This window comes from Phaethon lepturus, unplaced genomic scaffold, assembly GCF_000687285.1.
Source record: "Phaethon lepturus isolate BGI_N335 unplaced genomic scaffold, ASM68728v1 scaffold38057, whole genome shotgun sequence".
Classification (NCBI taxonomy): domain Eukaryota; kingdom Metazoa; phylum Chordata; class Aves; order Phaethontiformes; family Phaethontidae; genus Phaethon; species Phaethon lepturus.
This window is the reverse complement of record NW_010553213.1, coordinates 1-201: the sequence shown is the minus strand read 5'-3', so window position 1 is coordinate 201 and position 201 is coordinate 1.

The window sequence follows — 201 nt, the reverse complement described above, 5'->3', positions numbered from 1 at the left end:
CCCCCCTTGCCGGGGCAGAGTCCCCAGCAGCCCGACCTCATCATCAACGGGATGCCGCTGCCAGAGGTGAGTGCGGGCGGGCAGCCCGTGCCCCTGCGGCGTCGGTAACGGCTTTGCACGTGGGCCGCGGCACGCGGGTCTGCCGGCGTAAGCGCTGACGAAACGACGTGTTGAGCAAAGAGGCAGCAGTGTTTTCTCTGC